Here is a 26,310-nt window from a genome sequence, read left to right as displayed (position 1 = left end):
ATAAGAGTAGGAAGCAGAAGTTTCTCTGCTCCGATGTGACATTAGTAGGCAGTGCAAACTTGTTGACTTATTAATATGCACAGAGACCAGTTTTTGTAAAAAGAAATGCATGTTGTATGGAAATATGCTTTTTCTGATTTTTTTTACTAATACACATTAACCAAAACTGAGTTCAAATGCTTCCCAAGGGCTCTAACCTGTGGGAAATCATTGCAGGCCCTCTCACCATTGCTGGAGACCATACAGCAGGCAACAACCAGACCTAAGAATAGAGATAAAAGGGTTATGGCATCACCTCTTCTGCTTCTCAGGTGGTGGCGAAGGTGAACTAGGGTGAATGAGTCAATGCTTCGGACCCACCAACCCCTGCCTCTGTGACATCTTTCTCATGGCTAGGGGAGGAGTTTGGGAAAGGAGGGTCTGTGTATGTTGCTGGATACTCTCTGGGAGTCTCAAGGGAATTAGCAGTTTGTTTGTGGTGCAAGTGCATGCTCTCTGATGGTCCTTCGTTTGTGCCTCCAGTCCGCAGCTGGGTACCAGCAAGTGTCTGATTTGGCTTTTAGCTCTCCTTCCTGAGAGAGGTGGATATATCCTTTTGCCTTTTTTATTCCCTAGCGCCAGTGTCACGGAGAGATTCTCTACCTGAACTGCATCTATCCTAGTCCATTGTAGGTGGACTTAAGTCACAAATGAGCCTGTCAACCACACCCTATGAGATGGTTATAAAGGACTCTCCCTAGACTGGAAGGAAGTCCTGTATCAGTTGCTTGAGCTGGTACATGCATTGTGGTTTGTTTGTTATTTCACCACAATTATATGCAGGCATCATGAAAACACCCTGAAAGGAAAAAATAACCTAAAGAATGGCAAACCCATAACAGGTACTTGGTACCATGATTCAGGGAGTTGTTGGCAATGAGGGAACCAAAATGTGGGTAAATTGAACAGCAACAACTAAGGCATTGAATGAGGCATTGAACAGCATGTGAAAGTATGAACCATACCCTTTGAGATGTTTAAAGGACTCATAGGTCGCTAAATGGTCCTAGCTATTGCCCCCTATTACAAATTATTGCAGCACAACTAAATTCATCTGTAGGGTATGGTAGTGAAGCACTGCGATGACAAGATGCAGCTATCCTAAATGGAATAGTTAGAAAAGCATTTAGGTCTTATTCCAACTACCAGGATACACTTTGCAAGCTCAAATTAGGCTGGAGTTTGGGTATTTAAACCAAAATATAGCTAGGAAATGCAGCTACATTAAAACATGGAAACATTTACAACTAACAAAGGAAAATCATTTCTACCAGGCACTCTGGAAGGCGATCAGCTCGAATCCAGTAGCCAAATCTTGACAGTATTTAGATCAGGCTCTAAAGGATTTAGAGGTATGGGAACTATGGGATTCAAATCTTTCCTATATCACCTTTAAAAAGAATATAAACAAAATAGCGAAGAAAAGATCACTACTTATGGAAAAGAGCCTGCTAGCAACTAAGTCGCACTCTTGGATGATTATCAATGAGAATACAATTTTAAAATGTCAGCCGCATCTGGAGGCCGGGTGGTCAAAAGCTGATAAGGATCTTCTCATCAAACACTGTTTTGAACTTATTCCTGGAGGCGCTCACTTACCCCAGTGGGAAAGTATGGAAGCAAAGTTACAATGTTTACTCTGCAGATATGGCGTGGAAGATATTACACATTTGATTTGTATTTGTAATGGTCTGCTGAATGACTGGAAGACTTTACTAAAAACACCTTTTAATCAGAGGGGAATGTAATCCTGCAGAGAGCGGTGATAGCTTGTCTTAAACCTTCTGACTATACCCTGAATGCCAGATTTATAAAGTTTATGCGTGTGATAGCTAAAAAATTGACAAATATTCATCTAGCACTATAACCATAATACATGTTGATTGTAAAATGAAGATCATGCCATCCTAAAGTTCCTATGTTTTCAAATCTATGGAGGTATTTTTGCCTTCTGAGTACCAACTTTTTATATATAATTTCACAACTTTAATATGCAATAATATATATATTTTTTAAGTATCTTAAGGTAATCTATAACATATGTAGAGTTGAACTACAAGATGAGAGGAGTGGGAACGCAATGCACAAACTGGAATACTTTAGAATTCTCAGATCGTTTTTATGGAAATTATGGCCCTCATTACAACCCTGGCGGTAAATGCCGCCTACTGCCATGCTGACGGCCGCCAACATACCGTGACCGCAGCAGAATACCGCTATGGGTATTATGACCCACACAGAGAAATCCACCACTATACAGACACCCACACAAGTCCGCCAGACCAAAGGTCAGTGATAAATTGGCGGTATCAAAACTCACACCGTTACGCCAACAGGAATACGCCCACAGTATCAGGACCCACGAATCACTGCGGTGGTCTTTGAACCGCGGTAAACCATTGGCGGTACACACTGCTGCGCTCAAAATACACACATACTTACAAAACACCACCACATTGGACAATTCAAACTACACACACCTGACACACATACACACACCACACCTACACACCCAATTCAATGTAAAACACACACACACATTACGCACAACCCTTTACACGAAAAAAAAGATTGCCAACAGAGAGAGACACAAGCCAGGCGCACCGACTAAATCTGAGCCACAGAACACCATCACCCATACACCTTCCACGCACCTCACAGCACACACCCCAACATATCACCCCACACATCACCCCACACATCCTCACACATACCACTCACACCACATCCATGGCACCCCAAAGACACCCCAGGTTTTCAGAGGAGGAGCTAAGGTTCATGGTGGAGGAAATCATCCGGGTAGCGCCACAGCTATTCGGATCACAGGTGCAGCAGACGTCCATTGCAAGGAAGATGGAGCTATGGCAGAGAATCGTGGACAGGGTCAACACTGTGGGACAGCACCCCAGAACAAGGTATGACAACAGGAAGAGATGGAACGACCTACAGGGGAAGGTGCGTTCCGTGGTTGCAAGACTCCATGTAGCTGTACAAAGGACTGGCGGTGGACCCCCACCTCCTCCCCCACAACTAACAACATGGGAGGAGCAAGTCTTGGCGATCATGCATCCTGAGGGCCTCGCAGGAGTAGCAGGAGGACTAGACTGTGATAAGTCAAATCTTTACTACTATATCCCCCACCCTACGTGCATGCCGTCACAAACCCCTACCCCTGCCCTCACCCCATCACGACACCATCTCACATATGCCCCATTATCACTACCCACCCATCCCACTACCAAGGCCTGCATGCCACAACAATCCATGGTCCCCCATCACAGACCTGCAAGGACACCCATCACCACAGCATGCCCATTAGACAGAATCACCTGGCCCACAAAATCACCACCCACACAAGGCAAAGCTGACAGGGCAATCACAATCATACAGGGAAACACACCCATGCACAAGATGGCACACACAGATACAATAACACTGCATTTGCATCCCCACAGGACCCCTACTAAACGTCACCAGAGAGGAGTTGCCAGCAACATCCAGTCCCCCCACAGAAGAGGCCTGCAGTGATGACCGCAGCTCTGGATGCTTGGATCATGAAGACCAATCTGGCCCATCAGGGACCTCTGGACAGTTGGTTACCCTGCCACAATCCACAACCCACCACAGAGCCTCCCCCCTCAGGAAACACCACCACAGCACCCACCCAGCTGGCCCATCCCTCTGTACCAAGGACACGTCAAGCAGCATTGTGTCCACCACTACAGGGACCCCAGGCAATCCCACAAACACAGGACGATCAGGGACCTGGGGTCAGTGGCAGTGGGCACACGGTTCAGGAGATAGTGGCACAAGACAACAGGGAAGCTGGGAGAACTGCTGTGCGACAGGGGGAGGACAGGCCCAGGGAACCAACTCTCCACGAGGCACTCACCAACATCCTGGGAACATACCACCATTCCCAGGAGACGATGGGCCAGGTACTGGCCAAGTTGCAGGAGACCCAGCGGCTGCAGGAGGGACAGTACCTGGGGATCAGGGAGGACCTCAAACACATCTACACCATCCTGGCCACCATTACAGGGGTGCTGGCTGACATGGCCAACACCATGAGGGAGGCAGTGGCACACCAACAGGCCCCTGACACTAGCCACACTGAAGAACAGCCCTCCACCTCCGCCGGTGCTAGTGGTCAGGAGGCCCCACCACAGGAACAACAGACCACCAGCACCCCACCCCCTGGAGAAGGAGAACCATCCCACAAATGGTCCCTGCGATCCAGGCAGAAGCCAGAGTATATTGCCAAGACCCCTGCCAGGAAATAAGACTCTCCTGATTGTCACCCTTCTGTCCCACTCTGTCACCCTGTCCACCTTGAACTGCCATCACTCCCCTTCCTATGCCCCATTGGACAATGCACCTGTGATACCAAGAGACCGGACTCTAACTGGACATTCCTCCACCATCACCCCAGCCCATTGTACATCCCCCTCCAGTTATGAGCCCTTAAATAAACACCCGTGGAACAAATACAAATCTGGTGTCTGTCAAATGATTGAAATATATATTAGTACAACATTCTGAAAACATTGCAAGTCATATGTACAGTTATATATACACTGGTATGACCTTTAGTGGGCAGCAGTAAACATACCAGGAGCCAGAGTGGGGCACAGAGATCTGAAAATAGAGATGCCAAAGGGTACAGTAAGTGACCATAGACATAGGGAAATTAGGCTGCCATGTATAATGTCCAACAGAAAACTGAAAAGTAAAGTGAAGTTACAGTGTCTTACCTGTGTGTCAGGAAGTTGGTATGACACTAGAAGTACTTCTGTATGATATTACTTCTGTTGTCCACATATTCTTACTCTGCCTCCTCTTCCTCACTGTCCACAGGCTCCACCGCTGCCTCAGGACTATCTCCAGGCTCATCCTCCTGCAGAAAAGGCACCTGGCATCTCAAGGGCAGGTTGTGCAACATGCAACATGCAACCATGATCTGGCACACCTTGTTGGGTGAGTGGTACAGGGATCCACCCGTCAGATGGATGCACCGGAACCTGGCCTTCAGGAGGCCAAAGGTTCTTTCAATGATCCTCCTTGTTCACCCATGTTCCTCATTGTAATGTTCTTCTGCCCTTTTGTCTTGGCATTCCTCACTGGGATCAGTAGCCATGAGAGATTGGGGTAACCAGAGTCATCTGAAAACATGGAGGGACAACTGTTAGACACACACTAACCCTTAGAGACAACCCCATACCCAGACACCAACATATACTGGGTGGGGACCTTGGACTCACCTATTAGGCACACCCGGTGCCTCTGGAGTTGGCCCATCACATATGGGATGCAGCTATTCCTCAAGATAAAGGGGTCATGCACAGAGCCAGGATACTTGGCATTCACATGGGAGATGTACTGGTCCACCAAACACAGCACCTGCACATTCATAGAGTGATAGCTTTTTCTATTCCTGAACAATTGTTCATTTCTCTGGGGGGAGGGGGCAAATGCTACATGTGTACCATCAGTGGCACCAATGATGTTGGGGATATGTCCCATGGCATAAAAGTCAGCTTTCACTGTGGCCAAATCCTCCACCTGTGGGAATACAATGTAGCTGAGCATGTGTTTAACCAGGGCTGACAACACTCTGGTCAACACGTTGGCTGAGGCATCCCTGATGCCATGGCCACTGTTGTTTGGAAGGAACCACTTGCCAGGAAATGGAGCACTGACAGGACCTGCACTAGAGGTGGGATTCCTGTGGGCTGGCGGATAGATGACATCAGGTCGGGCTCCAATTGGGGACACAGTTCTTGGATTGTGGCCCGATCAATTCTGTATGTTAGTATAATGTGTCTGTCTTCCGTTGTCACAAGGTCCACCAGGGATCTGTACACTGGAGGATGTCTCCATCTCATATTCATCCTCAGCGGTTGAAGCCTATGGAGGAAAACGGTGAGCAGAGGGTCATAATCACACATCTATTGCAATAATGATGCATTTCTACATTTACAGAACCAGTCTGTGAATCCGAGAGTCAGTTGCTGTGCCAATGTCTGCTGTGACGCAGTTAGGTGCCATGGCCTGTGCCCCTCTAAAATGGCGGCTGCCTGACCTGTGAGGTGGGACAAGTGGAAATGAGGTAATTCAACTGGCGTTGTGTGTCATTGCGGTAGGCGGTCGACGATCGCCTCGCAACTTCGCATTGGTTATCATTGGGCCCTATGGGTTCCAGGAGCCAATGGCGATGTACGACGGCAGTGACGGTACACACCGCCGCGGATGTGATCGCCATTTTCTATCTATTCACCCACTTGCTACCTGACCTTAAACAGGAGAGGACGTACACTGCAAGTGCTGCTGTGACCTGTGTCTGGAAGCGACAATGGCTCATGTGTCTGGGGAAAGGGCCCCTGCCTTCACTGCGGAGGAGTTGGAGAGACTGGTGGATGAGGTCCTACCCCAGTACACGTTACTCTATGGGCCTCCAGACAAACAGGTGAGTACACTGTGAGCATGATGCGTGAGCCATGAATGTATGGAGTGCTGTGTGTGTAAGCCACATGTAGGGGGGCTGAGGCATCCTGGCTAGAGTACTGCATGTATGGTGGTCAATGTATGTGCGTCAGGGGATGGGAGGGATATGGTGGGCCATGAGTGTGACAGTCCAGGCGGTCATCTAATTTCCTTTTCTGCTGTCTTTTTCCTGCAGGTCAGCGCCCATCAGAAAAAGGGTATTTGGCGTGCCATTGCCAAGGAGGTGCGGATCCTGGGGGTCTTTGACAGGCGCATCACCCAGTACCGCAAACGGTGGGAGGACCTGCGCCGCTGGGCAAGGAAAACAGCAGATGCCCAACTGGGGCTGGCCTCCCAACGAGGAAGCGGTGCCCATCGTACCCCGACCCCCCTGATGTTCCACATCCTGGTGGTGGCCTATCCGGAGTTGGATGGGCACTTGAGGGCATCACAGCAGCCAGAAGGGGGTGAGTTCAAATTCAGATTCATTACTTTGCACGCGTTAAAGTCTTACCTGGGTGGGGATGTGGACTGTGGGTGCCCCTAGGACAGGGCGAACATAGCAGGGTTGGTCCCTTGTTGGGCAGGCTCTGAAGCACTCCAATCCCAACAGTGTTAGTGGGCATCTACTACTGGTCAGGGCCCTGTTTGTTTCAGGTGTGCAGCTGATGGCGTTGGGCATTGTACCCCATGGGCTGGTGACTAGCATTGTAACTGGTAATGCATGGAATAGTGCATAGGGCTGTTCCCTGTGAGTTGTGTACACAAATGGTAGTGTTGTTGCTGCCATTGACCAAGTGTATCCTCTGTCTCTTCCCCCCTTTTTGTTTTGTCACTCTGTCCTTGTGTGCATTAGCATCATCTGGTGGAGGAGCAGAGGCACTGACAACGGAGAGAGATGCATCCCACATGGGCCTGGAGGCCGAATCCACCGACAGTGAGGGCACCAGTGGGACGGAGGGCAAGGGGAGCACCACGGCAGGGACAGGAGGGGACACCACAGACAGCGACTCCCCCTCCGATGGAAGCTCCTTGGCGGTGGCGGACACCTCTGTGCCCACCCCAACAACAGGTACAGCCACCGCCCCCTCTTACCAGCACCGCCCTCTCAGCAGCCCCTCAGCATGTTTCCCGTGCCCGCTCACCCAGGAGGATGGGCATCTCCTTTGCCCCAGGCACCTCAGGCCCTGCCCCAGTCAGCCCTGCTGCCCTCAGTGAGGAGGCTATTGACGTCCTGAGATCCCTCACTGTTGGGCAGTCAACCATTCTGAATGCCATCCAGGGTGTTGAGAGGCATTTGCAACAAACAAATGCATACCTGGAGGGCATTCACTCTGGCGTGGCGGCCAAACAGAGAGCATTTCAGGCTCTGGCCTCAGCACTGATGTCAGCCATTGTCCCTGTCTCCAGCCTCCCCCCTCCAACTTCCTCTACCCAGTCCCAGTCCCCTCAACCCCAGTCTATCCCAAGCACACCTTCAGACCAGCATTCACCCAAATCAACACACAGAAGTGGCTCAGGCAAACACAAGCACCACACTTCATCTCACAGGCACTCACACAAGCACCATCCCCATGCAGTCACACCAACATCCACTGCGTCCCCCTCCTCCTCCTCGTCCACCTCCCTCCCAGTAGCGTCTCCACTCACACCTGCATGCACTACATCCTCATCCACTACCTTCATTACCAGCACACCCATCACTACACACCCCTCACTGGCAGTTACCACCCCCCACATCCATGCACACATCCCCTGTGTCCTCTCCCACTGTGTCTGTGACCCCTCCTCCCAAAGTACACAAGCGCAAGCACCCACCCACCCAACAGCCATCCACCTCACTACAGCATCCAGCCCATGCACCTGCACCCAATCTCAGCAGACAGACACCTCGTACAAGCACTCCCTCTTCCTCCACTCCTAAACCTTCTCCCTCTTCCTGCCTCAGTGTCCCTAAGAAGCTTTTCCTGGCAAACATTGCCCTCTTCCCTCCCCCTTCCCCGTCCTTCCCCTCGGGCCAGGGTGGCCAAAACCCAGCCCAGCACCTCAGCCACCAAGTCCACGTCCACTGTGGTTCCTGCAGCTGTCAGAGGCTCAAAAGGGGCACCCGTCAGCCCAGCCAGTGTGCCACCAACCCCTGCCAAGGCAAAAACAATTCACCACCTGGCAAGGTGAAGAAGGGGACAGGGCCACAACGACCCAGCAAGGCTACCTCAAAGACTCCAGCTGTCAGGCCCAAGGTGACATCACCATCTGCCAAGGTGAGGAAGGGGCACAAAACACCAGGCACGGCACTTCAGCCGTCCGAGGCTGCAGGTGAAGGCCTGATGGCTACCAGCACAACTGCCAACACCGCCACTTGCACCGCGGCCAGCACTGCCAGCAGCCTCGCCCCTAGCACCGTCCAAGCACTGCCACCTGTACCGCCACCTGCACCGCCGCAAGCACCACTACTGTCAGCAGCAGCAGCCCCAGTGGGCAGCCGTCCGAGGCTGCAGGATAAGTGCTAGAGCCTCCCCCCACCACTGGCAGCACCGGCACCTGCACCGCGTTCAGCACCGCCACCTGCACTGCCGCAAGCTCCGCCGCAAGCAACGCCACATGCACTGCTGACAGTAGCACCACTGGCAGCAGCCCCAGTGGGCAGCCATCCGAGGCTGCAGGAGAGGGGCTGCAGCCTCCCTCCACCACTGGCAGCACACCCACCAGCACCGGCGCTACCACCACTGTTCAGCCGTAGCCGCCGCCGGATGGACTCTAGCCCTGCCTCCATGGACTATCATGCATCCTGGTCACTGCAAATCTGGTGGCTCAGACACTCAGGTGAGGGACTGTGAACTACCACACCCAAAGTGTTGCATCACTGTGCACAGATCTCCCTCCAGAACCAGCGGAAGAAGGCATCCACTCACCCTTTTCTTGGCAGGATGAAGTACACTGGGCACAAAGCCCCCTCAAGAACCAGTGGAGAAATGCATCCACTCACCCTATCCTTGGCAGGATGAAACACACTGGGCACAAAGCCCCCTCCAGAACCAGTGGAGAAAGGCACCCACTCACCCTATCCTTGGCAGGATGAAGCACACTGGGCACAAAGCCCCCTCCAGAACTAGTGTAGAAATGCATCTACTCACCCTATCCTTGGCAAGATGAAGCACATTGAGCACAAAGCCCCCTCCAGAACCAGTGGAGAAAGGCATCCACTCACCCTATCCTTGGCAGGATAAAGCACACTGGGCACAAAGCCCCCTCCAGAACCAGTGGAGAAATGCATCCACTCACCCTATCCTTGGCAGGATGAAGCCCACTGGGCACAAAGCCCCCTCCAGGACCACTGGGGAAAGGCATCCATTTGAGAGACTGTGGCTTTGCACTCCCCAGGAGCAAGCAGTGGGCAAACCACCCACTTGAGAGACTTGAGACACTGCGGCTTTGAACTCCCCAGGAGCAAGCAGTGGGCAAACCACCCACTTGAGAGACTTGAGAGACTGTGGCTTTGCACTCCCCAGGAGCAAGCAGTGGGCAAACCACCCACTTGAGAGACTGTGGCTTTGCACTCCCCAGGAGCAAGCAGTGGGCAAACCACCCATTTCAGAGACTTGAGGGACTGTGGCTTTGCACTCCCCAGGAGCAAGCAGTGGCAAACCACTCACTCGAGAGACTGTGGCTTTGAACTCCACAGGACCATGCAGTGGGCAAACCACCCACTTGAGAAAATTGAGAGATTGTGGCCTTGCACTCCCCAGGACATCGCTGTGGGCATGTTGCCCCCTCCAGGAGCAGTAGAGTTGTCCCATCTTCTGGCTGAGGTGCCCCCCTTACCCTGACCTCCTGAGGTGCCTGTGTGTTTTCAACCTGATGCCCCTGCAGTGTTCTCTCTGTATTGAGGCAGGAGTCAAGTGTGGGCTTGGCCTATGAGTTTTGGCCCAGTGGCCCACGGACATTTTGAGTGGACAATGTACTGCCTTATGTACGTATTGTATACATTGTAAATACTGTTTTTGAATTTGTAATGTATATCTGACTATTTCTAATATGACACTCATTTGACTCAATTCCTTTTGTCCTTGCATTCTTCTAGAGGGTTACGGGGTGTATATGTAATGTTGATGCATGTGTTTGTGTGTCTGGTGTTGGGGTGAGGGTGGGGGTGGGGGTGTTGCGTGTTGCATGTGTGTGCCACTCTCTTTTTCCTCCCCCCTCCCTTGCGTGCTAGGTGCAGTACTCACCGTAGTCGTCGCCGCCGCCGTCCATACTCCTGGTAGATGAGAAGATACACCAACATGGGTAACACCTGTAGTTCGGACTCCATGGCGTCCTAGTTCTTCCTTGGGTGTCGAGAGGTGAGTGGTTTCCCTTCTGTGTACTGTTTCCGCTGTGCTTGTGATGGTGTTGGTACCGCCAACGAAAAGCTGGCGGATGGGAGGGTTGTAATGTGGTCAGCGGTACATTGTCTTCCGCCTGTCTGTTGGCGGTTACCGCTGCAGTGTTTGTTGCTACCGCTGTGGCGGTCAGAGTGTTAAAGTGTCTGTCTGTGTTGGCGGTTTCTGCTGTGGTCGTGGTTCCATTTTTTTTTACCGCCGGCCTGTTGGAGGTATTACCACCGCTTTAACACCGACCGCCAGGGTTGAAATGAGAGCCAATATGTTCACCTTCATGTTCATGTGTAATTAGTGTGAGCATGTATAATGTAATTGTTTTAAATAACTATGCATTTAATAAAATAAACTTGAACTTAAACTTGACTCATAGGTCCTGCTGCTGGATACTCTAGCGATCCCCTACTCTGTTTTTAGTTTAAATAATAGAACCCCAGAGTGCAACATACCTCTTTTCTATAGGCAACCATTGTCTGGTTTTATCCAGGATGCACATTTTGGTATCCAATACATCTGGACAAAAATATTTGGGAAGATATCCACACATTATTTAAATCAAGCTATGATTCAGCAATGCTAAGGTCATGAAAATGAGATGAACTTCTTTTAACTGGACCTGATGTGCTGCAGCATGAGGTTTTATCCCTTGTCCCACTCACAAAAATGAGGACTTTAGGGCCACAACATGGTATTTTCTCCTGTACAACAGTTTTTATGTCAATTGAATAATTAGGTTGCCATGTCTCAAGTGCAGCAAACGAAAAAATTTATGTATTGACATATGCATGGCGCAAACATATCCGTGAACCATGGAGATTTATAGCAATAAAGGAAAAATAAAAATGCTGTACATAATAGAAAAGAAAGAGTAGGATTTCCAATTTCAATGAATAGGTGAGATGGCAGGGTCCTTCTTGGTGGCTGATGAGTTACTCCTTTAACTGTTGTCTGAACTCTAGTCTTACCTCATGTGTGGGGATTTCAAATCCTTGATGCACAGAAGCAGAATGCTTGAATTTTGTTTTACACTTTTTTGATCTTCATTGTTTCTACAGCTACATCTCAGGTCCCTTTTACTGCAAGTTACAGATTACAGTTTCCTCCTGGGCCAAAGCACTGTACACCCTCACCTGGAACTCCAATAGGGAATTTACAACTGAGAAAAGCTTTTTACAGCTGTTTACTAAACCCATTTTAGGAGTTGTAACTTTTTATAAGGCTAAGGAATCACTGTTTGAAAGGGGTGGGTTGTAGGTGCTCGTTCCAAATAGCAATTCCTATCCAGATGTATCAATGATTTAGGACAGAAATAGCAGCTGTAAATCATTGAAAGGTTACCGACACCCAAGTGGGGATGCTAGCCCATTCATAAAAGGCAATGGATCCCTTGGGGGCCCTCCCTCTTTGTGAATGGTAAACAAGTTTGGGAGTAGACAGTGGTCCACTGGACCACAACAAACTCTAAAAAAACTGAGAAAATAAAGTTCATTTTTCTTCGCAAACATTGTCCAGTTTCCTTTTACACAAAACAGGCTGCATTAAAAACAAAATACTGAAAGGCAATCTCGGACATGGTGGCCTGCTGATGATAGCAATGTCTGTGTGATGGCCTTGAATCGTAATGAGTCAAAATTTGCGATCTACCTTATTAATATTCATGAAGTATGTTGTGATATCCTGCCTTGACATAATGGTCTGGAGGTAGTGCCCAGCCACTTCCCGAGCTTCAAAGGATGCCTACCCTGTCACTGGCAGATGAAGCTCATACCTTGGTTTGCCTCTCTTTTGCCTCTCTAGTCATGCTGCCTCCAAATCCAGTGGGAGGGATGGAACTGACCAGAACTAGTTTTAGGTGTGGACAAAGAATTGTCCTCTACCAACAGGCTGGCACTGGGGATAACTATGGACCCTACTGACCTCTCCTCAGAATTCTTCTAGATCTTTGAAGGATTAGAAGAAGGAGTGCCCTGTTGTCTAATGAATCTGAAGGAAGACTTGACTTTCCTTGAAACCACAACTCCATAAATGGCTCCAAGGGTCAGTTGGCGGACCTCTGTTTTGAGCTAGAGGGACACAACAAGCTCCCAGAGGTCTCTGTCCAGGAAACTGCCCAAATAACCAGTTCCCTGGACCCTTTTGCTGGCCTATGTTGGAGTTACTCCTAACCCCCAAGTGTGCCCCCCATGTCCTGGACCCTTGGCTGTTGTTAGAGTGTACTCCTCTGTTAGAAATGGGTTCTCTGGTTGCCAGTCAGTTTTCACTCTGTCCAAGTAGGGACCCTCACTCTAGTCAGGTCAATGGAGGTCCACACTTAGATGACCCTGGCTCACCCCCTTGGTAGCTTGGCACAAGCAGTCAGTCATATCTCAGAGGCAGTGTGTAAAGTATTTGTACCAACACACACAGTAACACAGTGAAAACACTACAAAAGGGACATCACACCAGTTTAGAACCATAAGCAATATTTGTCTAACTCAAACAAGACCAAAATGACAAAAATCCAACATACACAAGTAAAGTTATGAATTTTCAAAATAATAGTTTTTTACTCCATTGAAAACAATGGAAACGTTGTTATTACACACAGCACCTAGGCCCTGATTTATTCTCTGTTTGCACTGAATTTTTTACATTAATTCAGAGCAAACTTAACTCCATATTTATATTTTGATGGTAGACTAGTCTAGCGCTAAAATATTAGAGTTAAAGTCATTTTTTGGATGCGTGAAACCACCTTGCGTCAATGAGATGCAAGGTGGGCTTTCCAATCCACAAAATGACTCTAAGACTCTAGCGCCTCATTCATCTTCCCATGCAAAAATGGTGCACGGGAGGGAGGCGGGCCTAAATAATAGCACTAAGCCTGCTTAGCACCATTATTTAACACCTGGGTCTGGGTCTGGGCAGGTGTTAGGGGACCTGTGGACCCATTTCCATGGTCAAACACCAGGATACGTACACCAAAGGTACACTACAGGGTGGGGGACCATCCCAGGTACGTAGGGTAAGTATAGATAAGTATTTATTTTGGGAATGGGCCCCACTACATGGTACTGGTTGCAATGGCCATGCCCAGGTGACACTTGTCCCCTGTGCTGGCCATTGGGGTGGTGGGCATGACTACTGTCTTTTATAAGACAAGAGTCTTGTGGTATGGATGGCTTTTGTGTCATGAAATGGCACTAGGCTGGTTAGAGTCATCTTTTTTCACTCTAACCAGCCCAATGTCATTTTTTGGTGCAAAACACCATTCTCCCATACTGCCACACCCACCTGGCTAACGTTATTTTCTCTTGATGTGAGCCCACCCTTAGTGCCAGATTGTGCCGTTCAATTAATTTGGCGCCCGGCTGGCGTCCTGGAATGTCTCAAGCCGATGCTATACTTTTTGATGCTAAACTGCGCAAACTGAGTTTTGCATCAAAAAGTGTAAATCTGGGCCATAGTTTGCGTCAAAAATAAAGTTGCATGGGCGAGCGTGCATCGAAGCATCATTTTTCTCTCCTGCAATGGAGCGATGCATCGATTTCTATATGGGGCACCTTAGGTCCGTGCAAGTTCATGTTGATTTTGACGCCCAGCAATGATGCGTGCGAAATCCAGCTGCACGGTGATGAAAAACTGCACTGTGTGGGGTTTGTGTCGTCTTCAGCAGCAGCAAGTGGGTGTTGTGTTGTTTCTCCAGCCGCGATGTAGGTGATGTGTGATTTTCCCAGCCACAATCCAAGTGGTGCATCGATTTCAGTCATGAGGCGGGTGGAGTGTTATTTTTACAGCTGCGTTGCAGGTGGTGCGTTGAAATTTTCCCTGCAGTGCTTCCTGTGTGTGGATTTCAGTCCCTGTTCTACCAGCTTCACCTTTCAAGGGCCCAGGGACTGGATAGTATACCACATGGCAGGGCAGGAGTCTCAGCAGAGAGTCTAGGTGCTGGCAGAGGAAGTCTTTGATGGCCCTGAGACTTCAAAATAGGAGGCAAGCTCAGCCCGAACCCTTGGGGACCCTTCACAAGCAGCAATATACTACAAAGTCCGGTCTTTGTCCTCTTTCAGGCAGAAGCAGCAACTGCAGGCCAACCCAGCAAAGCACAGGCAAAGGGGCAGTACTTCTCCTTCAGCTCTTTATCTGTTCTCCTTGGCAGAAGTTCCTCTTGGCTCCAGAAGTAATCTAAAAATCTGGGGGTTTGGTCCACTACTTATACCCCTTTCTGCCTTTGAACTAGGCAAACTTCAAAGGAAAGTCTCAGTTGTTCACAAGATCCTGCCTTGCCCAGGCCTGGCTCCAGACACACACCATGGGGGTGGAGACTACATTGTGTGAGGGCAGGAACAGCCCTTTCAGGTATAAGTGACCACTCCTTTCCACTCTAGCCCAGATGACCCATCAGGATAAGCTCCCTTTGTGTTGTCGTAATTGGACTCTTGCTCTAGGCAATACTGCCGGTTCAAGGATGATAGTACTTTTGTTTGTAGGCGACTATGCCTGTCCTACAACAAGTCGCAACTGTTGTCCCAACCTTACCAGCTCACTAGCAGCACCTCACCAGAAACACAATAGGAAAAGGTGATTTGTGGCAGCCTTTACACATGGACTCGAGAAGAAGACATCTCAGTGAGTGGCGTGGTTAAACGGAGATTACCCCTTTCTCACAGATATATCATGTCTCATACAAACACAGGCAATGACAAAGATGCAGTAAAGTTTCAATAGTTTTTATTTAACACAACTGCAATTTGCGAAATGGTGCATGGGCTGCAATAATTAGGAAAATGAATAATGCAAAAAACAGAATTGTGAAGACAAGAGTCGTTATTACAAAGACCATAACCATCTTGCAATGCATGTAAAAGACATACGAGGTGTAATATGCCCTAATACCCTAATGTGATAGGCCTAACCTCCTACCTAAAGGAGAGCTGGGTTTGCTAAACCTAATCTGCCAATGCCACATCCATGAGAGGAGACCCAATCCTCGTTACCTTGGAATGAGGTCTCTATCTCAGACTCCGCAGGGACACGAAGACTGGGTCAGGGTCAAGACGACGTGCAGCTTCGATATCAGCGATGGTGGCGATGCCCTCTGGTCGGAATCCCTCTGATTATCTGTCTAAAGTACGATGTATTTATACAGATCTACCAGGACCCCTGACGTAGGTGTGTTCCCAAACAATAGATAACAGACATGCTTGGGACGGCAATTATTATAAACAATCCCTCGAAAGTATAGAGAGGGAAAATCCCTAAGTATGAACACCTACTTTTGTTTGTCTTTATTGCTTGATCTTGGTGCCTTAGTGCGGTGTCACTAATAATGCAAAGCATAACAAGTGGCTTAACTATAAACAAGGCAGCCATCTTAGATGAATTAAATAATTAAATGGGCTAAGAAAGAGCAAGCTAAGCACACAGTCAAAACATGGGAAGCAGAGGCAAAAAAGACATGGGAGACCACGCAAAGGATGCCAGGTCTAACATCCTTCTGTCCCTAAACTTCAGGAACTGGAACCTAGACACTTTTTGCCAACATTCTGCCTAGAGAACCGATGGAGACTGGGGCTGACATTGAAGCTGCAGCTGTTGACATTGACTACAGAACACAAAAGAGATGGATGGAATGCTCAAATTAATCTCAGCCACTGGTAATTACTAGAGGACACAACCCATTCCATCTTTATTTTGCATACCATGTCACCTCAGTTTGGACCCAGCTGTATGCAAATCATCTTGACCCTGTTCCAATCAGATCAGTCCAGTCTGTACTGCCAAGCCAGTTCGTGCCTGAACCAGAACACAAGCACATCAGAACTGATGCTGATGATGAATCATTTGTCAGCCTCAACTTGCCGGTTTGCCCTCCTGAAGGAGATCTAACTTTCAGAAATGGTTCAAATTCTGAACATAGAGGGCTTCACAAGGTCAGACACCTAGCAGCATCCGATCAATATTGACACCTTTGTGGGCACAGACTTCAGGCTCCACCTGCTCGCAGCTTTCCCAACTTGGTCAATGACAGCACCGTTACCATGCTCTTTAGTAGCCCACTGTTATCAATCCCCGCAATGGTACAACTTTCAGCTTGCCCCACTAATGACTTTTTGGAAACAGGAACTGATCTCCGTGTCTGACCTGTGATGGGCATCTCCTTTGCCCCAGGCACCTCAGGCCCTGCCCCAGTCAGCCCTGCTGCCCTCAGTGAGGAGGCTATTGACGTCCTGAGATCCCTCACTGTTGGGCAGTCAACCATTCTGAATGCCATCCAGGGTGTTGAGAGGCATTTGCAACAAACAAATGCATACCTGGAGGGCATTCACTCTGGCGTGGCGGCCAAACAGAGAGCATTTCAGGCTCTGGCCTCAGCACTGATGTCAGCCATTGTCCCTGTCTCCAGCCTCCCCCCTCCAACTTCCTCTACCCAGTCCCAGTCCCCTCAACCCCAGTCTATCCCAAGCACACCTTCAGACCAGCATTCACCCAAATCAACACACAGAAGTGGCTCAGGCAAACACAAGCACCACACTTCATCTCACAGGCACTCACACAAGCACCATCCCCATGCAGTCACACCAACATCCACTGCGTCCCCCTCCTCCTCCTCGTCCACCTCCCTCCCAGTAGCGTCTCCACTCACACCTGCATGCACTACATCCTCATCCACTACCTTCATTACCAGCACACCCATCACTACACACCCCTCACTGGCAGTTACCACCCCCCACATCCATGCACACATCCCCTGTGTCCTCTCCCACTGTGTCTGTGACCCCTCCTCCCAAAGTACACAAGCGCAAGCACCCACCCACCCAACAGCCATCCACCTCACTACAGCATCCAGCCCATGCACCTGCACCCAATCTCAGCAGACAGACACCTCGTACAAGCACTCCCTCTTCCTCCACTCCTAAACCTTCTCCCTCTTCCTGCCTCAGTGTCCCTAAGAAGCTTTTCCTGGCAAACATTGCCCTCTTCCCTCCCCCTTCCCCGTCCTTCCCCTCGGGCCAGGGTGGCCAAAACCCAGCCCAGCACCTCAGCCACCAAGTCCACGTCCACTGTGGTTCCTGCAGCTGTCAGAGGCTCAAAGGGGGCACCCGTCAGCCCAGCCAGTGTGCCACCAACCCCTGCCAAGGCAAAAACAATTCACCACCTGGCAAGGTGAAGAAGGGGACAGGGCCACAACGACCCAGCAAGGCTACCTCAAAGACTCCAGCTGTCAGGCCCAAGGTGACATCACCATCTGCCAAGGTGAGGAAGGGGCACAAAACACCAGGCACGGCACTTCAGCCGTCCGAGGCTGCAGGTGAAGGCCTGATGGCTACCAGCACAACTGCCAACACCGCCACTTGCACCGCGGCCAGCACTGCCAGCAGCCTCGCCCCTAGCACCGTCCAAGCACTGCCACCTGTACCGCCACCTGCACCGCCGCAAGCACCACTACTGTCAGCAGCAGCAGCCCCAGTGGGCAGCCGTCCGAGGCTGCAGGATAAGTGCTGGAGCCTCCCCCCACCACTGGCAGCACCGGCACCTGCACCGCGTTCAGCACGGCCACCTGCACTGCCGCAAGCTCCGCCGCAAGCAACGCCACATGCACTGCTGACAGTAGCACCACTGGCAGCAGCCCCAGTGGGCAGCCATCCGAGGCTGCAGGAGAGGGGCTGCAGCCTCCCTCCACCACTGGCAGCACACCCACCAGCACCGGCGCTACCACCACTGTTCAGCCGTAGCCGCCGCCGGATGGACTCTAGCCCTGCCTCCATGGACTATCATGCATCCTGGTCACTGCAAATCTGGTGGCTCAGACACTCAGGTGAGGGACTGTGAACTACCACACCCAAAGTGTTGCATCACTGTGCACAGATCTCCCTCCAGAACCAGCGGAAGAAGGCATCCACTCACCCTTTTCTTGGCAGGATGAAGTACACTGGGCACAAAGCCCCCTCAAGAACCAGTGGAGAAATGCATCCACTCACCCTATCCTTGGCAGGATGAAACACACTGGGCACAAAGCCCCCTCCAGAACCAGTGGAGAAAGGCACCCACTCACCCTATCCTTGGCAGGATGAAGCACACTGGGCACAAAGCCCCCTCCAGAACTAGTGTAGAAATGCATCTACTCACCCTATCCTTGGCAAGATGAAGCACATTGAGCACAAAGCCCCCTCCAGAACCAGTGGAGAAAGGCATCCACTCACCCTATCCTTGGCAGGATAAAGCACACTGGGCACAAAGCCCCCTCCAGAACCAGTGGAGAAATGCATCCACTCACCCTATCCTTGGCAGGATGAAGCCCACTGGGCACAAAGCCCCCTCCAGGACCACTGGGGAAAGGCATCCATTTGAGAGACTGTGGCTTTGCACTCCCCAGGAGCAAGCAGTGGGCAAACCACCCACTTGAGAGACTTGAGACACTGCGGCTTTGAACTCCCCAGGAGCAAGCAGTGGGCAAACCACCCACTTGAGAGACTTGAGAGACTGTGGCTTTGCACTCCCCAGGAGCAAGCAGTGGGCAAACCACCCACTTGAGAGACTGTGGCTTTGCACTCCCCAGGAGCAAGCAGTGGGCAAACCACCCATTTCAGAGACTTGAGGGACTGTGGCTTTGCACTCCCCAGGAGCAAGCAGTGGCAAACCACTCACTCGAGAGACTGTGGCTTTGAACTCCACAGGACCATGCAGTGGGCAAACCACCCACTTGAGAAAATTGAGAGATTGTGGCCTTGCACTCCCCAGGACATCGCTGTGGGCATGTTGCCCCCTCCAGGAGCAGTAGAGTTGTCCCATCTTCTGGCTGAGGTGCCCCCCTTAGCCTGACCTCCTGAGGTGCCTGTGTGTTTTCAACCTGATGCCCCTGCAGTGTTCTCTCTGTATTGAGGCAGGAGTCAAGTGTGGGCTTGGCCTATGAGTTTTGGCCCAGTGGCCCACGGACATTTTGAGTGGACAATGTACTGCCTTATGTACGTATTGTATACATTGTAAATACTGTTTTTGAATTTGTAATGTATATCTGACTATTTCTAATATGACACTCATTTGACTCAATTCCTTTTGTCCTTGCATTCTTCTAGAGGGTTACGGGGTGTATATGTAATGTTGATGCATGTGTTTGTGTGTCTGGTGTTGGGGTGAGGGTGGGGGTGGGGGTGTTGCGTGTTGCATGTGTGTGCCACTCTCTTTTTCCTCCCCCCTCCCTTGTGTGCTAGGTGCAGTACTCACCGTAGTCGTCGCCGCCGCCGTCCATACTCCTGGTAGATGAGAAGATACACCAACATGGGTAACACCTGTAGTTCGGACTCCATGGCGTCCTAGTTCTTCCTTGGGTGTCGAGAGGTGAGTGGTTTCCCTTCTGTGTACTGTTTCCGCTGTGCTTGTGATGGTGTTGGTACCGCCCACGAAAAGCTGGCGGATGGGAGGGTTGTAATGTGGTCAGCGGTACATTGTCTTCCGCCTGTCTGTTGGCGGTTACCGCTGCGGTGTTTGTTGCTACCGCTGTGGCGGTCAGAGTGTTAAAGTGTCTGTCTGTGTTGGCGGTTTCTGCTGTGGTCGTGGTTCCATTTTTTTTTACCGCCGGCCTGTTGGAGGTATTACCACCGCTTTAACACCGACCGCCAGGGTTGAAATGAGAGCCAATATGTTCACCTTCATGTTCATGTGTAATTAGTGTGAGCATGTATAATGTAATTGTTTTAAATAACTATGCATTTAATAAAATAAACTTGAACTTAAACTTGACTCATAGGTCCTGCTGCTGGATACTCTAGCGATCCCCTACTCTGTTTTTAGTTTAAATAATAGAACCCCAGAGTGCAACATACCTCTTTTCTATAGGCAACCATTGTCTGGTTTTATCCAGGATGCACATTTTGGTATCCAATACATCTGGACAAAAATATTTGGGAAGATATCCACACATTATTTAAATCAAGCTATGATTCAGCAATGCTAAGGTCATGAAAATGAGATGAACTTCTTTTAACTGGACCTGATGTGCTGCAGCATGAGGTTTTATCCCTTGTCCCACTCACAAAAATGAGGACTTTAGGGCCACAACATGGTATTTTCTCCTGTACAACAGTTTTTATGTCAATTGAATAATTAGGTTGCCATGTCTCAAGTGCAGCAAACGAAAAAATTTATGTATTGACATATGCATGGCGCAAACATATCCGTGAACCATGGAGATTTATAGCAATAAAGGAAAAATAAAAATGCTGTACATAATAGAAAAGAAAGAGTAGGATTTCCAATTTCAATGAATAGGTGAGATGGCAGGGTCCTTCTTGGTGGCTGATGAGTTACTCCTTTAACTGTTGTCTGAACTCTAGTCTTACCTCATGTGTGGGGATTTCAAATCCTTGATGCACAGAAGCAGAATGCTTGAATTTTGTTTTACACTTTTTTGATCTTCATTGTTTCTACAGCTACATCTCAGGTCCCTTTTACTGCAAGTTACAGATTACAGTTTCCTCCTGGGCCAAAGCACTGTACACCCTCACCTGGAACTCCAATAGGGAATTTACAACTGAGAAAAGCTTTTTACAGCTGTTTACTAAACCCATTTTAGGAGTTGTAACTTTTTATAAGGCTAAGGAATCACTGTTTGAAAGGGGTGGGTTGTAGGTGCTCGTTCCAAATAGCAATTCCTATCCAGATGTATCAATGATTTAGGACAGAAATAGCAGCTGTAAATCATTGAAAGGTTACCGACACCCAAGTGGGGATGCTAGCCCATTCATAAAAGGCAATGGATCCCTTGGGGGCCCTCCCTCTTTGTGAATGTTAAACAAGTTTGGGAGTAGACAGTGGTCCACTGGACCACAACAAACTCTAAAAAAACTGAGAAAATAAAGTTCATTTTTCTTCGCAAACATTGTCCAGTTTCCTTTTACACAAAACAGGCTGCATTAAAAACAAAATACTGAAAGGCAATCTCGGACATGGTGGCCTGCTGATGATAGCAATGTCTGTGTGATGGCCTTGAATCGTAATGAGTCAAAATTTGCGATCTACCTTATTAATATTCATGAAGTATGTTGTGATATCCTGCCTTGACATAATGGTCTGGAGGTAGTGCCCAGCCACTTCCCGAGCTTCAAAGGATGCCTACCCTGTCACTGGCAGATGAAGCTCATACCTTGGTTTGCCTCTCTTTTGCCTCTCTAGTCATGCTGCCTCCAAATCCAGTGGGAGGGATGGAACTGACCAGAACTAGTTTTAGGTGTGGACAAAGAATTGTCCTCTACCAACAGGCTGGCACTGGGGATAACTATGGACCCTACTGACCTCTCCTCAGAATTCTTCTAGATCTTTGAAGGATTAGAAGAAGGAGTGCCCTGTTGTCTAATGAATCTGAAGGAAGACTTGACTTTCCTTGAAACCACAACTCCATAAATGGCTCCAAGGGTCAGTTGGCGGACCTCTGTTTTGAGCTAGAGGGACACAACAAGCTCCCAGAGGTCTCTGTCCAGGAAACTGCCCAAATAACCAGTTCCCTGGACCCTTTTGCTGGCCTATGTTGGAGTTACTCCTAACCCCCAAGTGTGCCCCCCATGTCCTGGACCCTTGGCTGTTGTTAGAGTGTACTCCTCTGTTAGAAATGGGTTCTCTGGTTGCCAGTCAGTTTTCACTCTGTCCAAGTAGGGACCCTCACTCTAGTCAGGTCAATGGAGGTCCACACTTAGATGACCCTGGCTCACCCCCTTGGTAGCTTGGCACAAGCAGTCAGTCATATCTCAGAGGCAGTGTGTAAAGTATTTGTACCAACACACACAGTAACACAGTGAAAACACTACAAAAGGGACATCACACCAGTTTAGAACCATAAGCAATATTTGTCTAACTCAAACAAGACCAAAATGACAAAAATCCAACATACACAAGTAAAGTTATGAATTTTCAAAATAATAGTTTTTTACTCCATTGAAAACAATGGAAACGTTGTTATTACACACAGCACCTAGGCCCTGATTTATTCTCTGTTTGCACTGAATTTTTTACATTAATTCAGAGCAAACTTAACTCCATATTTATATTTTGATGGTAGACTAGTCTAGCGCTAAAATATTAGAGTTAAAGTCATTTTTTGGATGCGTGAAACCACCTTGCGTCAATGAGATGCAAGGTGGGCTTTCCAATCCACAAAATGACTCTAAGACTCTAGCGCCTCATTCATCTTCCCATGCAAAAATGGTGCACGGGAGGGAGGCGGGCCTAAATAATAGCACTAAGCCTGCTTAGCACCATTATTTAACACCTGGGTCTGGGTCTGGGCAGGTGTTAGGGGACCTGTGGACCCATTTCCATGGTCAAACACCAGGATACGTACACCAAAGGTACACTACAGGGTGGGGGGACCATCCCAGGTACGTAGGGTAAGTATAGATAAGTATTTATTTTGGGAATGGGCCCCACTACATGGTACTGGTTGCAATGGCCATGCCCAGGTGACACTTGTCCCCTGTGCTGGCCATTGGGGTGGTGGGCATGACTACTGTCTTTTATAAGACAAGAGTCTTGTGGTATGGATGGCTTTTGTGTCATGAAATGGCACTAGGCTGGTTAGAGTCATCTTTTTTCACTCTAACCAGCCCAATGTCATTTTTTGGTGCAAAACACCATTCTCCCATACTGCCACACCCACCTGGCTAACGTTATTTTCTCTTGATGTGAGCCCACCCTTAGTGCCAGATTGTGCCGTTCAATTAATTTGGCGCCCGGCTGGCGTCCTGGAATGTCTCAAGCCGATGCTATACTTTTTGATGCTAAACTGCGCAAACTGAGTTTTGCATCAAAAAGTGTAAATCTGGGCCATAGTTTGCGTCAAAAATAAAGTTGCATGGGCGAGCGTGCATCGAAGCATCATTTTTCTCTCCTGCAATGGAGCGATGCATCGATTTCTATATGGGGCACCTTAGGTCCGTGCAAGTTCATGTTGATTTTGACGCCCAGCAATGATGCGTGCGAAATCCAGCTGCACGGTGATGAAAAACTGCACTGTGTGGGGTTTGTGTCGTCTTCAGCAGCAGCAAGTGGGTGTTGTGTTGTTTCTCCAGCCGCGATGTAGGTGATGTGTGATTTTCCCAGCCACAATCCAAGTGGTGCATCGATTTCAGTCATGAGGCGGGTGGAGTGTTATTTTTACAGCTGCGTTGCAGGTGGTGCGTTGAAATTTTCCCTGCAGTGCTTCCTGTGTGTGGATTTCAGTCCCTGTTCTACCAGCTTCACCTTTCAAGGGCCCAGGGACTGGATAGTATACCACATGGCAGGGCAGGAGTCTCAGCAGAGAGTCTAGGTGCTGGCAGAGGAAGTCTTTGATGGCCCTGAGACTTCAAAATAGGAGGCAAGCTCAGCCCGAACCCTTGGGGACCCTTCACAAGCAGCAATATACTACAAAGTCCGGTCTTTGTCCTCTTTCAGGCAGAAGCAGCAACTGCAGGCCAACCCAGCAAAGCACAGGCAAAGGGGCAGTACTTCTCCTTCAGCTCTTTATCTGTTCTCCTTGGCAGAAGTTCCTCTTGGCTCCAGAAGTAATCTAAAAATCTGGGGGTTTGGTCCACTACTTATACCCCTTTCTGCCTTTGAACTAGGCAAACTTCAAAGGAAAGTCTCAGTTGTTCACAAGATCCTGCCTTGCCCAGGCCTGGCTCCAGACACACACCATGGGGGTGGAGACTACATTGTGTGAGGGCAGGAACAGCCCTTTCAGGTATAAGTGACCACTCCTTTCCACTCTAGCCCAGATGACCCATCAGGATAAGCTCCCTTTGTGTTGTCGTAATTGGACTCTTGCTCTAGGCAATACTGCCGGTTCAAGGATGATAGTACTTTTGTTTGTAGGCGACTATGCCTGTCCTACAACAAGTCGCAACTGTTGTCCCAACCTTACCAGCTCACTAGCAGCACCTCACCAGAAACACAATAGGAAAAGGTGATTTGTGGCAGCCTTTACACATGGACTCGAGAAGAAGACATCTCAGTGAGTGGCGTGGTTAAACGGAGATTACCCCTTTCTCACAGATATATCATGTCTCATACAAACACAGGCAATGACAAAGATGCAGTAAAGTTTCAATAGTTTTTATTTAACACAACTGCAATTTGCGAAATGGTGCATGGGCTGCAATAATTAGGAAAATGAATAATGCAAAAAACAGAATTGTGAAGACAAGAGTCGTTATTACAAAGACCATAACCATCTTGCAATGCATGTAAAAGACATACGAGGTGTAATATGCCCTAATACCCTAATGTGATAGGCCTAACCTCCTACCTAAAGGAGAGCTGGGTTTGCTAAACCTAATCTGCCAATGCCACATCCATGAGAGGAGACCCAATCCTCGTTACCTTGGAATGAGGTCTCTATCTCAGACTCCGCAGGGACACGAAGACTGGGTCAGCGTCAAGACGACGTGCAGCTTCGATATCAGCGATGGTGGCGATGCCCTCTGGTCGGAATCCCTCTGATTATCTGTCTAAAGTACGATGTATTTATACAGATCTACCAGGACCCCTGACGTAGGTGTGTTCCCAAACAATAGATAACAGACATGCTTGGGACGGCAATTATTATAAACAATCCCTCGAAAGTATAGAGAGGGAAAATCCCTAAGTATGAACACCTACTTTTGTTTGTCTTTATTGCTTGATCTTGGTGCCTTAGTGCGGTGTCACTAATAATGCAAAGCATAACAAGTGGCTTAACTATAAACAAGGCAGCCATCTTAGATGAATTAAATAATTAAATGGGCTAAGAAAGAGCAAGCTAAGTAGGTTAAAAGTCACTAGGTGATGGGGGCATGAGTCTGCAAGCCAGAGGCTAAGCTAACTCCTGTTATCCCATTAAAACAAACTAGGATTCACTACAGTGTCACTGTCTAGTGGAGATTCACAAAAAGGCCAACTGTCATACTGACACAGACAGGGAATACACAAGCAGGCAGAATCACAGAATGGTTTAAGCAAGACAATGACCACTTTCTAAAAGTGGCATTTTCAAACTGACAGTTTAAAAACCAACTTTACCAAAAGTTATTTTTTTAAATTGTGAGTTCAGTGACAGTAAACTCCAAACCTCTCTCTGCCCCCAAAAGGAAACTGCACTTAAAAGTTATTTAAAGGCAGCCCCTGTGTTAACTTGTGAGAGGGCTAGGCCTTGCAACAGTAAAAACCGAAATCGGCAGTATTTCACTGTTAGGAAATGTAAAACACATCAGTACATGTCCCACCTTCAACAATCACTGCACCCTGACCATGGGGATACCTAGGGACTACCTTAGGTGTGCATCATATGTATAAAAAGGGAAGGTTTGGGCATAGAAAGTGGGTACACTTACCAGGTCGAATTGGCAGGTTAAAACTGCACACCCAGACATTGCAGTGGCAGGTCTGAGCCACTCATGTGGGTGGCACAATCAGTGCTGCA

Source organism: Pleurodeles waltl, chromosome 10 (assembly GCF_031143425.1).
Source record: "Pleurodeles waltl isolate 20211129_DDA chromosome 10, aPleWal1.hap1.20221129, whole genome shotgun sequence".
Taxonomy (NCBI): Eukaryota; Metazoa; Chordata; class Amphibia; order Caudata; family Salamandridae; genus Pleurodeles; species Pleurodeles waltl.
This window is presented reverse-complemented; position numbering follows the sequence as displayed.